This window comes from Protopterus annectens, chromosome 2.part0 (assembly GCF_019279795.1).
Source record: "Protopterus annectens isolate FY-2018-M chromosome 2.part0, PAN1.0, whole genome shotgun sequence".
NCBI classification, from domain to species: domain Eukaryota; kingdom Metazoa; phylum Chordata; order Ceratodontiformes; family Protopteridae; genus Protopterus; species Protopterus annectens.
In genome coordinates this window covers 855,665,977-855,680,976 of record NC_056728.1, presented here as the reverse complement: position 1 = coordinate 855,680,976, position 15,000 = coordinate 855,665,977, and the positions used below count along the sequence as shown (strand labels likewise).

The following is a 15,000-nucleotide window of genomic DNA, read 5'->3' as shown; positions in this document are numbered from 1 at the left end:
GTGTGGATGATGTTCATCGTGTTTCACTGTTGCAGTCATGACTGTAGGGTTCTCCCCTGCCAGCAGGCAGTCCTCGGTTGGCCGGAATCCCAAAGTCTGGGTCTGGCGTCGGCTGTTCAGCCATGCTTCCTGACGTCAGAGCGCCAGGAGTACAAAGCTGACAGTCGACTCCATGTTGTCCAGTCTTTCTTGCCGTGCGGTGATAGCAGTTCGCAAGTGCCGGTCGGCTATCTCCTGACAATTTTTTATAAACGTACTTCAGTCCGAAGACTTTCTTCTCCTACTCAAAGCTAAGTACCCCGTTGGGGAAACTTTTTTCTTGCTCCAGTCCGATGTCAGAAAAAGTTAATAATTGTATTTCATGTGGGAAGCAAATACCTCATAAGGATTTTCATTCTTACTGTATTCCTTGCTTAGGCCCTGACCACGACGTAGCTAGTTGTCGGTTTTGTGCTAGATTCAATCAACGTACGATTAAACGAAGGTACGATTTTGCATTTCATTACTTCATTAGGCGTTTTAATTATAAAATGTCGGATACGGTTCCGGCTACTAGAGTTCACAAACGACGCAAGGATAAAGACAGGCCTCCGAGGTCCAAATCAGACGATGTTGTACAAGCAGAGCCAGCTTTAGGTTCGGCCGTCGTCAGTGAGGTGCTTTTGCAGCCCCTGTCGTTGGCCATTTCGGAACCGATGGCCGAAACGGACTGCCATTAGGAGCCAACTAGGCCTTTGAATATTTCTGTTGCAGGACCTTCGGACAATGCTCCTTCAGATGGGTCCGGAGCCGCTGTGCAGATACCGGCTTCCGAAGGGGTTTTCAGGCCTACTCAGCTTCTAATAAAGGCAAAGCCAAAGACAAAGGCAAGGACTCCTTCCTAATCAAAGACTGCAGCCCAGGCCTCTTCTGATCCGGCACCCAAGTCTCAGAAACAGTTACTTAAGATGGCGGAGGACTTACTTACTATGATTAGGGGTTCACATCCCCCTCCAGATAAAAGGCCAAGGCAGGAAGTTTATTATGACTCCTCTGATCAGGCTTCTGTTTTTTCAGTTTCTTCTTCTGACCAGGAATATTCTTTCCCTCCTTATGAGGTTTCTGATGCTGAGGAATCCATTCCTTCAGCTTCTCCCCCTGAGGATTTCTCTTTTGGGGAAACTTTGCATGAAATGACGGAACATTTTCACTGGGAAGGACATGAGTACTCAGAATCTAAGAAAAGACTAAGGGATTTTCTTCTTCTTCCCCAACATAGACCCCTGGCTATTCCTCCTATTTTGGATATTGTGGATGATGCTTTTTCCGAGGCTAACTTAACTCCTGACTCTTTACCTCCAGCTCCTGTTAAGCCAGACATATATTATAGGGTTCCTGATTCCCACCAGTTTTTATACAAGAATCCTACTGCTGACCCTGAAACCATTTCTCAGGGTCCTAAGGGGGTTAAGGCCACTAATGCTAAAAACCCCATTCCCACTGAGAAGGATTCCAGATCTTTAGAAAGATGGGGCAAAAAAGTGTACACTTCTTCTACTTTATCTATTAGGGCTTTAAACTGTCAGTTTCATATGCTGAAATACCAGCAATTTCTCCTGTCTGTTTTAAAACAAAAGCTAACTTCCATTTCCGCCTGTGCAGATGATAAGGAATTACATGACTTAATGCATGCCACTGAACAAGTTGGGAAGCATGGTTGGAACTGTGGATTTGATGCCTTAGAGGCTTCTTGTAGGGCTGCTGCCTCTGGCACAGTCATTAGAAGGCATGCATGGTTAAAGGAACAAAATTTGCCAGATCAAGTAAAAGCTAAATTATTGGATGCTCCTGTTCAGCATAATGTTTTGTTTGGATATAAAGCTGAAGAGGTGATAAAGAAAATGGAGGACAAGGCAAAATCCATGCAAACAGTTAAATATTTCTTACAAGTACAACCACCCAGATTTAGTAGGAATTGGCCTGCAAAAAATTGGTCCTTTCCCAATTCAGACAGGCCTCAGAGGGGTAGATACAGACGCTCCCGAGGAAGGCCTCAAACGCAAGCCTCTTATAGACCAAGACAGTGGACTGCTTCTACCCCTAGGGGAGGGGAGGACAGGTCGCAAGCTCATAGAAAACATAGTCAATGACTCCCTCTGTTGGGCTGCAGGAACTTCTTGCCTGGAAGCCCCTCTCGGAGGAAAACTTTCTCTTTTTCACCTAAATTGGACTCATATAACTCAAGACAAGTGGGTTCTGGATGTGGTTTCAAGAGGTTACAAATTCCATTTTCATACCCTACCAAGACCAAGCGGATGGCCAGATCTTCCAAAACATCAATGGTTAGAGGCCTTAAACCAGGTGGAAGCTCTCTTGGCTATGAAAGCCATAGAACTAGTTCCACTTTCAGAGAAGGGGACAAGGTTTTTACTCAAGGCTCTTTCTAGTCCCCAGGAAGCAAAATTCATGGAGACCCATTCTGGATCTGTCAGTCTTGAACACTTTCCTTGAGATACCAAAATTCAAGATGCTTACTCTACAGCAGCTACTTCCAATGCTGACCAAAAATGCATGGATGGTAACTTTGGATTTAAAGGAGGCATACTTACATATTCCCATCAGGCAGGAATGCAGAAAATGCCTCAGGTTCAAGGCCGGATCGAGGCACTATCAATTCTCTGCGCTGCCCTTTGGATTGTCTACTGTGCCCAGGGTCTTCACCAAATGCCTGGCTCCAGTAGTAGCTTATTGCAGACTCAAGGGAATTCAAATTTACCCTTATCTGGACGACTGGCTTATTCAGGCAGACAGCAAGGATGTCTTACTCCAGCATCTAGAGTTTGTTCAGAATCTTCTCAAGTTCCTGGGATTCACTGTAAACATAAAAATGTCAAATTTGACACCCTCACAACAGATCATTTTTCTGGGCGCCTCTCTAAACACAACAACCCAGATGGCATTTCTGACATACGAAAAACAATTACAGCTGGCTTCAACTTTCAAAACCTTGGCAACATTAACTCGGCTATCTGCAAGGAGATTCCTGCAGGCTTTGAGTTACATGGCCTCCTGCATCCTTCTTGTACCATATGCAAGCCTACATATGAGGAAAATACAGTGGTACCTAAAAAGTGTATGGTCTTGGCATTGCCACAGTTTAGACATACAGATCTCCGTCCTGCCTTGTCTTCAAAAGGAATTCTTTTGGTGGTCCAAAGCATGTACTCTAAACAAAGGAAAACCCTTCTGTGTCTGCCTCCTGCCACTCAGATACTAACCATGGATGCCTCATATTATGCATGGGGAGCCCATTTTCAGGGCAACTGTCTGCAGGGCCTTTGGACAAAGGATCAGAAGCACCTGCATATCAATTTAAAGGAAATGTTAGCCGTTCCGAAAGCTCTATTGGCTTTTAGGAATCTTCTACAACCAGGACAACTACTGATACGGACAGACAACACCACAGTTATGTGGTACATAAACAAGCAAGGGGGATCTCATTCCTATCCCCTTTGCAGACTAGCCATGAATCTATGGAACACAGCTCTAGCTTGCAAACTGGACCTTCAAGCTCAGTTTCTACCAGGGAAGCAAAACTTCCTGGCAGACAGTCTGAGCAGAAACCTATCGGACTCACACGAATAGATGCTGGACACCGAAATATTCAAGATGATTACAGCAGTCTGGGGATGTCCTCACATAGACCTCTTTGCATCCCACCTCAATCATCAACTACAGATTTCTTGCACCAGGACATTCCACGAACTAGCTTGGAATGTGGATGCACTATCATTCAGTTGGAGAAACCTCTCGGGGTATGCCTTTCCGCCTCTTCCTCTTCTTCCACGGGTATTATTAAAGATCAAACAGGACAAGCCCAAGATGATAATCTTGCTGGCCCCAAATTGGCCTCGACAATTTTGGTACCCAACACTGAAAAACCTTTGTCTGGAGCCCCTTTGGGTTTTACCACAGACTCCGAACCTTCTGTCCCAACACCAGGGTCAGGTTCTGCACTCCGATGTCAAAACTCTCAGCCTGGAGGCCTGGTTGATCCAGGGTCTTTGATTCATTCTCTCCTACCCAAGCAGGTTATGGATGTCATTTTAGAAGCCAGACGTCCTAGCACTAGAAAATCTTATGCAGGAAAATGGAAAAGATTTTGTTCCTGGATGCAGGCTCAGGATTCTGATCCTCTTATTCCTAACATTCCTCTGATTTTACTTTACCTGACAGACCTCTTACATAAGGGTCTCTCTTTCTCTTCAATAAAGATACATGCCCCTGCTATTTCTGCTCATTATAATACAGACCCTCCAATCTTTTCCCACCAGCTCATGAGACAGTTTCTCAGTGGAGCTAAGAACTTAAGGCCCCCTAGATCTCCTCCCATTCCTGTTTGGGATCTCAACTATGTTTTGGAAAAAACTTACCTTACCTCCTTTTGAGCCTGCTGCCACAGCTGACCTCAAGTTTTTATCTTGGAAGACAGCTATCCTGTTAGCTCTGACCTCTGCCAGGAGAGTCTCGGAGTTGCAAGCTCTCATGGCTGTAGAACCTTGTATTATTTTTCATGAAGACAGGGTGTCTTTAAGGACTAATCCTACTTTTATGCCTAAGGTGATTTCCAAAGTGGCTTTAAATCAAACTATTCACTTGCCAACTTTTTTCCCCTCTCCTCAAAATAAGGGGGAAAGGATCTTGCATTCCTTGGATGTACACAGACAACTAGGTTTTTGCCTGGACAGAACCAAGGACATCAGGAAATCAGAGCAATTGTTTGTTTCTTATGCTTCAAGTTCCCATGGTAAAGCTATTTCAAAACAGACCATTTCCAAGTGGATTGCTCATGGAATCAGATTTTGCTATTCACACCATGGAAAGCAAATCCCAGGGAGTATAAGGCCTCACTCTACCAGAGCTGCTGCCACTTCAGCTGCCTTCCTCAGGGGAGTTCCTACCAAAAACATTTTGGAAGCTGCAACTTGGAGTTCAGTGCATACTTTTTCCAAGTACTACAATCTACCTCTTTACTCTAAGTCTAGGGCAGGCTTTGCTTCTGCTGTCTTGCAGGGCCTTTTAGCCGCCCCCTCTTCTTTTTGACCACCTCCCTTTTATTCTTCCTTGGGATTCAACCCTACAGTCATGACTGCAACAGTGAAACACGATGAACATAGTACAGTTGTGTACACTTACCATAAATTTAGATGTCCGAATGTCTTCACTGTTGCAGTCTGGGTTTCCCTCCCTCCTGTCCCCTCTTATTTTTTCTTTTGTGTGGTTCCCTTCTTCACCCTTCTTTTGAGGTATATTTGCAAAGGGTATGGGATCTTACTCATTTTGGAGCACCTGACATCTGGGGCAAGAAAAACTGGAGAACATGGCGTCGGCTGTCAGCTTTGTACTCCTGGCGCTCTGACGTCAGGGAGCATGGCTGAACAGCCGACGCCGGACCCAGACTTTGGGATTCTGGCCGACCGAGGACTGCCTGCCGGCAGGGGAGAACCCTACAGTCATGACTGCAACAGTGAAGACACTTGAGCATCTACATTTATGGTAAGTGTACACAACTGTACTTTAGTGAAAGTCTTTCGTACTGCCTTCTCCACTGATCTGTCATCTCTTAAGAACTTGCTGCCTGAATGATGATATGATTCTGTGTTTCCTCACTAGATACTTGTTTCTAAAGTGTACCTAATAAAACATAGTAATCTTAAAGAGGCGTAGTCCAGTATTCATCTTTGTATAAATTTTAAAACATTTATTTATGTGCTCTTCTGTTGTCTTTGGGAATGGTTCCATGTTTGTCTGTCTTTCTGAAGTAAACTTGATCTAATGAACACCTCTATGCGAAGTGTTGTATAGTTATAACACTGTAACTCCAGGATTGGAAACAAGCCGGAACTAATGTCCCATCTTATTGCACATTACTGTGTTGTTTGCTAAGGTTTATTAGTGGATTGAGTAGACCAGGGAGCATTTTCACATGGATAATTTCTGAAGTTATGAATCTGAAGTATTCATTTAGTCTTTTTTTCTTTAGGCACTGCTTATTGTTCTTGTTTTTAAATATGCAATCTGATGTTGTAAATCTTTATTCATTCCTTACTGTTAGGGCCGGTTCTGTCCTCTGAACCGACATGCCATTTCCAAGCTCGCACCAGCCAAAAACTCTCAGCTAAGACCTACCCATAATGCCCCTCTCATAGTCTCTTCAGATCCCGTTTGTCGCATTCCTCGTCAGACGTGCCAAGCCTTCTCTCTCAAAGCTAAGTGTAGAGTTTTTTAAATTCCTATCGATGCCTTACCTTTTACTCAGTTTTTCGCTAATTTTCATCTTTTATCTATAGACTCCTCTACTTGTTCTATTCCCTACCCTCTACCTTTGGTAGTTTCTTTTATACCATCGTTGGTACTGGCCCTCTTTCCTACACTTGTGGTATTTCTAGGTACCATTGTTGGTACCCCTTTTTTCTTTATATCTGGATAAAAAAAAAAAACTTTTCTCTTTAACTTTGCTGTTGTTTTTTGACTGTTTTACCTTGTCTCTGACTAGTGTGGTGTTTGTCATAATGTCTGAAAAAGCCAAATTGGGTTTTAAGCAGTGTGATAAATGCAGGCGTAAGATGCCCAACTCAGACGGTCACGCTCAGTGCATTCATTGTTTGGGCTTTGACCATGTTAATGCTTCGTGTGATATCTGTTCCAGCTTCAGCAATTGCACTTTGGCTGATCATAAAAACAAGTTGATATTAAAGGGCATGATAAAAACTCCTTTTTTGGAGGCTCTCTCTGGGATGGAGGTCTCACCACCTCCTAAGACTAAGAAATACAAAGAGAAATGGAGTCACTCTGTTCCTTCATCTCCGTCTGTTTCGGAACCGAGTTGACACCAAGCTTCTCCGGCACTTTCTGCACAGACAACCTCGGCACCAGGCTGTATGTCTTCCCCCTCTATGCCGCCTCTAATTTTGACTTCTGTTACTGTACCAGCTTCAGCGCCTCCTTGATGCTGTCCTTGGTCTTGACACCGACTTTGACTACTATACCTACATCGGCACCATCCCCGGCCACGGTGCCGATAGCTTATACGTCTCCACAGACTATGATCCTGTCAGTTCCAAAGGTTGAATACCTTCCCAGAACCAGATATTCCCCAACTTACAACCCTTTTTCGGGGCACCCATTTAGCTCCTTTCTTGAAAGACCTGACTCTCCTTCAGAAGCCTCCTACAGATCCACCAGGAGCCTTTCAGAACAAGATGTCGTGAGGGTTGTGGACCAGCTTCTGGCAGCTAGAGGATTGCCCACCCCTGCTAGGTCCTCCATCCCCTTTGGAACAGAAGCTTTCATGGCATACTCAACCAGTATATCCTCCTCTGGCCTCTTCCCAGGCCCCAGAGATGTCGGTACCGATGATCACCCCGGTGCATACTGTCTTGACTCCGACTACGGAGGTTCCCCTGTCAGCTCTGATTACTCTTGGTGTAACAGCTCCATGATTGGTCTGTCAGCACAGTGGCTCCTAGTTCTGCGCCTACTTTTTCGCTTGCACCATCTATAGCCACGGCTCCACCAATAGCTACCAGTCCTCTCAGAGCTCCTCAGTGCGGGGTGTGACCCCGATTCCGAGGTTGTCCTTCTCTGTTCCCGGCTCCCATCTCTCCTCAGGTGGGCCTGCTTTCCAGGTGATGGAGAGGGTCCTTGCCTCAACAGGCTCGCAGTCAGCACCAATGGCATTGACACCAGAACCTCCCACTAGCATGCAGCTGTCCCAACCCCCTACTCTTGGATCCTGTGTACAAGAACCACAAGACTTTACCTTGAAGGGAATCCTTTCTCCGGAGTCCTCCTCAGAAGATCCCACTGGGAAGCCACCCCGGAAAAAACGGTGCAAGAGGAAGCACCTTGATTCCCCTGAGGAATCTATCACTGAGGACACCGATTGCAATGAGGGAGAAGGGTCCCCACGGTCTCCCCTGGAAGACGTCTCATTTGGAGACATTTTCGAGATCCTCAAGCAGAGGGGAGACTGGAAGTCCTCTAACCCTTTGGAGGAATCGGTGTTCTTGCAGGCCTTCCGTGCTCGGCCATTTACTTCCTGGGTGACCCCACCTGCAGATGAGCTTGTAAAACTGATTGTGTAGCATGCCTGGAAGGCCCTGGGCAATTTAGAACCAGTCCCCCGGAGGCCAGACAAAATTTTATCCACCCCAGAAGACCAACCCAGTTGGTCCAAGCAGTTGGTTCATAGGTTGGTACTAGGCTGTCGGCCCTAGGGCCTATACAAGCCTAGCCATAACAATTCCCTGGCTATTTCTTCCCACAGTATTTACTTCCCTGGACCCCTGTCTAGCAGGGCGACTGACATGATCCCTGGGGTGAATTTCCTATCTCCCATCCAGTCATCAAGGTTCCTTTTGAAGAGGGCCAAAGAGGTGCTCTGCTTGATATGTATGGGCAGTCTATTCCAGAGTCTGGTGATGTCTCTGGGTCATGAACCTATCCCTCCAGCATGTTTTGTTCATTGTGATGACAAGGTTTAGATCCCTGAAGCATGTGTCTCTGAAGGATTGGGATTTCTTTTAAGTGTAGCATGTCCAACAGCTCTGGGTTTGACATGGCATTGTATGTTAAGCAGAGATCGCCTCTGAGTAGACGATATGCGACAGAGTATAGGTGTTGTTTTTTTAGATGGTCAGCATAGGACATCTGCTTTAGGCCTGTGATTCTTTTAGTGAGGTTTTTCTGCTGCCTTTCCAGTTGCTGCAGATGTCTTGAGAAGTACACACCAAACGGAGCATTGTATTCTATAATGGATCTAATGAGGGATAAGTACAGTGGGACAATGACCTCCTTTTTTGTGGATGAAAAGCCCTTAGTGATGAGGTGTGCCACATAGAAGGGTTTCCTGACTGTTGTGACGATGTGGTTATTGAAGGTGAGACCACTGTCCACCTGTGTTCCTAAGTCTCTCATCACACTTTCGGTGTTTAGTGTACCGCCACCTATGTAGTAATTCACGGGTACATGTTTTTTCCCAAAGGGGATAACTACACATTTCTTGGCATTGTGCTTGAGCCCATGGCTCTGGCACCAAGCATCTGTCTCTGTAAGGCCCTTTTGTAGAATATCCACATTAGTTGGGGATTCAATAATGGCTCACAGTTTGCAGTCATATCTGAACTTTGTTAGCCAGAGTCCCTTAGTGTTGGCCTGTACTTCAGAGAAGTAGATGCCAAACAAGAGTGGTCCCAGAACTGAACACTGAGGTATTCCACTTGTCACTTGTATGGAGCTGGATTTGGAGTCTGCTACTTTTACAGTGTGGGTTCTGTCAGTAAGCCAGTTGGCAACCCATCAAGTGACATAGGGATTTATGCCCAGCTTAGTACGTTTATCTATGATTCCAGAGTGAGGAATGGTGTTGAAGGCCTTGGTGAGGTCCAGATAGGCTGTATGGACCACCTTACCCTTGTCCATGCTCTGGAGACTGATTTGAAGAAGTCAGTCAGGTTCAGAAGACAAGATCGGCCCTTCACGAACGCAAACTGCATGGAGTCCAGTGTTTGAAGATTGCGAATGTCTTTGTTTATAAGTTCCATGATAATACGTTCCATGGCCTTTCAGATCAGGCTCGTCAGACTGATGGGGCGGTAGTTCCCGGAATCCAAGGTGGATCCCCCCTTGTGGAGTGGGATAACTGTAGCTGTGCGCCACTCAGTGGGCACGAATCCTGAGGTGAGACTTTGATTAAACATGACACTTAGGTGAGGTGCCAGTTCATTTTGGAGTTCATGTAGTACACAGCCTGGGATGTTGTCTGGTCCCATGGATGCTGTATTCTTAGCTTTGGAGAGTGCGTTTTTGTACCTGTGTGGCCATTATTACTGGAATTTGGCAATCTTTTGGCATTGAGATGGGCCCTTTAGGGGGTGAGAGGGGGCTGAAGTTTGCACTGAATCAATCTGCCAGGATATTGGCAATATCTTTGGGATCAGTATATTTAATGCCATTCTGTTGTAGGTCAGAGCAGATCTGAGCATTGCCATTTAGATTCTTGACATAGCTATAGAGTGCCTTGTGGTTGTCTTTGGAATCTTTGGCAATTTTATTTTCGTAAGTAGCTTTGGAGGATTTTATGAGGGCTATCAGCTTCGTACTGAGGCCGGTAAGGGCGTTTTTTGCATCCTGGGATTTTCCCCTTTTCTGCAACAGATTCTTCCTTTTGTTGTAAAGTTTGTTTATGGCAAGGGACCACCAGATTGGCTTCCTTTTTTGGAGGAGAGTGTCTTGGTTCTATTGGGGATGGCACGATTCATGCATGAGTGGATGTACTCGTACAGTGCCTTAGTATAGGATTCAGCAGTCAAACTTTCAGTTCCCGTCTGCATGGGTGTCATGAAGTTTGTCACTTCTGACTTGAGTAGCATGAGGTTGGCTTTGGAGAAGTTTTTTATGGAGGTTTCCTTACTGGGGGGGTGGGGTGGGATGTGGATGTCAAGGGTGATTAGCTTATGGTCAGACCTGACCAACGAGGGGGTGACCACAGGTGTGGAGCATTGATTTCCCATGTTGGTAATGACCAGGTTTAGGATATTGGAGCCCCTGGTGGGACTAAGAATTAGTTGATCCAGGGCGTTGGAATTTATGAATTCCAAGAACTGTTGGGCAAAGTTGTTGGTACACGAGTAGTTTTCCCAGTTAATGGCAGGGTAGTTGAAATCACCCAGTATTAGGGTGTTTGGTTGTATCCTAATATTTTCCAGTATGTTTAGAAAGGTGTAGTGAGAATCTTGGGGCATGGTAATTGATTCCATGGTTGTGGCGGCGGCCACCAAGCGGGAACTGGCAGAAGATAGTTCCACTGTTCATCCCCCGAACAGGGAGTGTTGGGCTATGGACAGACTGAGGAAGTGGACCTATGCTTCAGCGACCTTTGCCATTCGATTGCTGAACTATCTGGTACACTTGACTTGCTTCCAAAGAGACCTAATTTCAGAAATGTCCCAAAGAGACCTAATTTCAGAAATGTCTACCTTTTTGGCGGGGGTACTGCCTGATGAGGTGCGTGACACTGTCGCCTCACAGCTGGCTACCCTGGAATTTATCTTGAATTCCTCAATGTGCTTGATATCCCACACCACCGAGGGGACAGCTCAAGCAGCCGCATCTGGCATCGTCATGAGACTGCATTCTTGGATGCGTTTGTGTGATTTTGCAGACCCCTTTAAATCTTCCTTTGTCAGCGTGCCTGTTGACGAATATTCCCTTTTTGGTCCCAAAGTAAGAGACACTCTATCACAAAGTGAGAAAGATAGAAAGACCTTTTTCTGCTGTGGGTATACATTTTTCCACCCCCAGAGATCCTATTTCTGGAACCAGAGGGGAGGAAAATTGTGGTTCAGGAAGTCCCAAGGATCTTTTCATGAAACCCGTGGTGAGCAATCCCCCCGGGGCAGAGGGGGCAACTCATCCAGAAGACGCCCCTTTCAGGGCAGTGGGGTCCACACAACCAGAGAGCCGGAGATTCTTTTCCGGCTGACCCTACCAGCGCTCCTGAGCAGTGGCCCTATTGCTTTCCAATGGAAGCAGTCGGGGGTTGTTTTTCCCTGCAACTACAAGCCTGGCAGCTTATCACTACCGAAGCATGGGTGCAGAGAATAATATCCAGAGGCTACCATATCCCATTTGATCTTACTCCCAGACCCGTTAAACGAATCCCCGATGTTCCACCCAGTCAGAGGGTGGTAGCAGACTTAGAAATCGAAAAGCTGTTAAGAAAAAGAATCATCCAGCCAGTCCCACTAGACCAGAGTGGATCTGGGTTTTACTCTAGGTTCTTTTTAATGCCAAAAAGATAGGGGACTGGAGACCAGTCTTGGATCTCAGCTTACTAAACAAATTCATAAAACCTCAAAAATTCCGGATGGTCACGGTACAGTCCAGCCTCCCCTTTCTAGCAAAGGACAACTGGATGTGCTCTATAGATCTCCAGGATGCATATTACCACATAAAGAAAGACAAGTGCTCCCGGAGATTTTTCCACTTCCAGCTGGGAGCCAATCACTACCAGTTCAGGGTACTGCCATTCGGTCTCTCGACAGCCCCCAGAGTGTTCACCAAATGTATGGCAGTTGTAGTAGCTCATCTTCAATTACAAGGACTCCAGGTGTTTCCGTATCTAGATGATTGGCTCCTTACCGCCATGACCAGGAATCTTCTCATCCACAGCCTCTCTTACACTCAAGGCCTTCCTCTTTGCTTAGGGATTATGATCAACAAGGAAAACTCTCAAATGTCCCCAGCAATAACACTGGAATTTATTGGAGCGATCTTCAACACGGCAACCTGTCAAGCTTCCCTTCCTCCTCACAGGCTTTCAAAAATAAGAAGCCAGATTCACGTCCTCCAACAGACTTTTGTACCAGCATGCCTTGTACTACAATTATTGGGATCTATGGCAGCAACTTAGTTCCACTGGGAAGGTTGCACAAGAGACTAGTACAGTGGCTCCTTTCTTCATAATGGTCAGTCTTAACCCATCCTCTCGGCCACTTGATATGCCTTACAAATCTTTGCAAGAAATGAATGCTTTGGTGGATGAAGCCAGAATCAAATCTGTGGTGTCGACCATTTTGCCTTCCCCAGCCCAGGGCCACGGTGACCACAGACGCTTGCCTGCTAGGGTTGGGGGTGGCATTTCCAGGGAAAGAGAGTCCAAGGTACCTGGTCTCCCATGGAGGCCAGTTTGCAGATAAATGTCCTGGAATTGAGGGCAGTTCTCCTAGCATTGCAAGCATTCCATACATCCCTCCCTTCCAGGACCATTGCAATTCCATCGGACACCATGTCATTCGTCTGGTATATAAACAAACAAGGGGGAACCAGGTCTTCTTCCCTGTGTTGGGAAGCCATGAGAATTTGGCACTGGGTGATAGCTTCCAACTGCTTTCTTATAGCAACGCACATTCGTGGGAGTTCCAACCTTATTGCGGACAATCTGAGTAGGAATATCTTGATGCCTCATGAGTGTTCTCCCACTCCTATAATAGTGGATCAGATTTCCACCATTGGGGCAGGCCTTGCTGTGACCTGTTTGCTTCCCCTCTAAACAACAAATGCAGAAGCTACTTTGTTTTTCCTCCATTTCCCCTCATCCTGAAATTCCTACAGAAAGCTCAAAGGTTGAGAAGCAAAGTGATCCTCATTGCCCCTTATTGGCCCCATCAAGTCTGGTTCCCTTTCCTATGGCCTCATCTGATTCACAGCCCGTGGATCCTGGATCATTCCCAAGGTCTGCTGTCTCATCCTCAGGGACTGATTCACCCCAATCTCCACAATCTCAATCTCACAGCTGGTTTCTCCACTTCTGATGATTGCCAGGCTACCTGATATTTCATCTCCTGTCCATGAGATTCTTCTGGCTTCACACAAACCCTCCACCAGGAAAATTTATTCTAGTAAGTGGGCTAGGTTCTCTACATGGGCCAAAGATCATGACTTTTTCTCTATGCCTGTTCAACAGATCCTGCAATATCTGACTACCCTTCTACATGCAGGAGCTTCAGCATTGACAATTACTGTACATTTAGCAGCTATTGCAAATTTTCACAATTGATTTGATGATTCTTCTGTTATGTCGCACTGTCTGTGCAAAACCTTCTTGAAAGGAGTATTACATGTTAAACCTCCTGTCAAGCCCCCCATAGAGCCTTGGGACTTGACTTTGGTGCTTCAGTCATTAACAAGCCCTCCTTTCGAACCTTCTAAATCATGTGATATATTTTTTTTTCTTTGAAGACTCTACTTCTTCTAGTAGCCATTATCTCAGCGAGAAGAGTGTCTGAGTTGCAGGCCTTGAGTGTCAAGAGACCTTACTTGATTTTCCACAGGAAGATTGTCTCTATGTACTGACCCATCCTTCTTGTCCAAGGTCATTTCTGGGTTTTCAATTAACCAATCTATTGACCTGCCGGTTTTCTTCCCTCAACATTCAAATAGAGTGGAATATCTTTTGCATACCCTTGATGTTCATAGGCAACTTCGCTTTTACTTGGACAGAACTACGTCTTTCAGAAAAACGGACTGATTGTTTGTGGCCTTTGCATGACCCAAATTGGATAGACCTATCTCCAAAGTGACTCTGTCTTCCTGGCTTAGAAACGTCAGAGTAAACTGTCTTTGCCTTCTAGAGTAAAGGCTGATTCGACTAGATTGATGGTAAGTTACTTCTGTGGCTTTTCATTCCAGAGCCTCTATGGATGATATATGCGCAGCAGCCACTTGGGGAAGACCTCATACCTTTATCACTCATTACAAATTGGATTTGGCCTCCAGGGGATGAGCATCTTTTGGTTCTATGGTGCTCAGGAATATCCTTCCTTAGGGCCACCCAGGACTCAAGTAGCTGGGGACTCTGTCCTAACAGTAAGGAATGAGTAAAGATTTACAACATCAGATAAAGAAGTTATGTCTTAACGCAACATTCCATCTGTGTTGTAGATCTTTCATTCATTACGTCCTGCCATCCTTCCCCCTGCTTGGACTCCTGGTGGACTTTAGGATTTCCTAGTCAAGGTATTTGCTCAGACAGAGCCTCCTACTGTCTCTTTTATTACCTCTATAATATAAGGGCAGGCAAACTCGATCTGAAGAGACTGAGAGGGGCATTATGGGTAGGTCTTAGCTGAGAGTTTTTGGATGGCGTGAGCTTGGAAACATCCGTGTGTGTTCTGAGGACGGAACGAAGTCCTAACAGTAATGAATGAATAAAGATCTACAACATAGATGGAATGCTATGGTAAGACATAACTTCTTTTTATTAACCTCACATATGTTGATGTGGAAGTGAATCAAGAACGCTACTTGTAAAAATTAATTTAGTGTGAAGAATGTATTTTTCTTCAAAGCGAAGACTGAACATTTTTAATGTGTCAAAAGCAATAAGGTTATGTGTGCTGAGTATTCATAATTACATTTCTGGGCCATGCCCTGTCTATTAAATGTAATTGAATCAGC

At 45.5% G+C, this 15,000-nt stretch overlaps 1 protein-coding gene across 2 annotated transcripts in view; it reads left to right on the top strand.

Moving 5' to 3' along the window:
* The window catches only part of FKTN (fukutin), a 553,910-nt gene that overhangs the window by 208,121 nt on the left and 330,789 nt on the right, over positions 1–15,000 (top strand). The gene's annotated exons all lie outside the window — the stretch shown is intronic.